This window comes from Sorghum bicolor, chromosome 8 (assembly GCF_000003195.3).
Source record: "Sorghum bicolor cultivar BTx623 chromosome 8, Sorghum_bicolor_NCBIv3, whole genome shotgun sequence".
NCBI lineage: Eukaryota > Viridiplantae > Streptophyta > Magnoliopsida > Poales > Poaceae > Sorghum > Sorghum bicolor.
In genome coordinates, this window is record NC_012877.2 from 15,263,672 (window position 1) to 15,264,774 (window position 1,103).

The 1,103-nt window shown below is 36.7% G+C and overlaps 1 long non-coding RNA gene across 1 annotated transcript; it reads left to right on the forward strand.

Moving 5' to 3' along the window:
• Positions 238 to 873, forward strand: LOC110437692. The gene is made up of 2 exons (XR_002455625.1): positions 238 to 319; positions 491 to 873. It is a non-coding gene; the product is annotated as an uncharacterized LOC110437692 (long non-coding RNA).

Genomic DNA, 1,103 nt, shown 5'->3' on the forward strand with positions numbered 1-1,103 from the left:
GTGTTTTCTAAATACCAAATTACGTTGACACAAATAAGGAAACTAATTATTAACGATGAGGGATGTATGGATAGATTATGCTAGAAATGCCTACATTTATAAGAAAATTTTTAATGCTGCTAGAAATGCTTACAATGCTAATGGAGTTGAGAAAGTGTATCCAATATTGGGGTTTGGATAGTCACCGACGCAAGCCAGAGCAACCACTATAAATATGAATTTGTGTATGCTCTTTTTCTCACACCAAATTTAATAGCCATGGCATACAAGAAAGTAGTGCTTGGTCTCTTTACCCTGGCCTTGTTCCTCGTGGCACATTGTAAGTAAAATAATTCTATGTAAAGAAATTGGATACTTCGCAACATGCCTCATGCATCATGCATCATCATTTATCATCTTTGGAGCGAGTACTGCTAACCTATCCTCCTATTTAAAATTTTATTCTGTATATATGTCCCTAATCAACCAAGATCTATAATCATATGCGTAGATGTGGAGGCGGTGGATGTGTGCACGACGAGGAACTGGTATTTCTATGGCCCGTGCATGAGCAACAAGAATTGCGCGGCTTCGTGCATCCAACATGGCATTGGCGGCGGTGGCTACTGCTCCCCCTGGAGACGATGCAAATGTACACTTCAGTGTCCTTGGAGAAAAATGACGCTAGCCGGGATCGGGTTGACACATGGCCGGGACAAGCCGGAACCCTTGGACAAACCTAGCATGGAACTATTCAACTGAGTGTTGCATATATCTATATGAAGTTCACCGATGGAATTGAATAAGAGAATAACACCTGTAGTTATGATGTTGTAAGCAATAATTGCGCAAAAATAATTTAGAAACGATGAACCAACCTGGCAGTATTATTTTTGTTGTGAGCATCTGCAGCAAGGCCAATAAGGCCCCTAGTATATCTTTTTTAACTCTTCTACTAATGAAATTTTTGTCAATCTTTTCATGTGACTTTGTTTTATCAATTCAAAATTTGAATTTTAAAAAATATCAACTTGAAACAACATTTTGAAATATTAAATGTTTTCATCTAAAAAATCATGAATATAAAAATTGTACAACTCATCAAAATTTATAATTTTTATTTT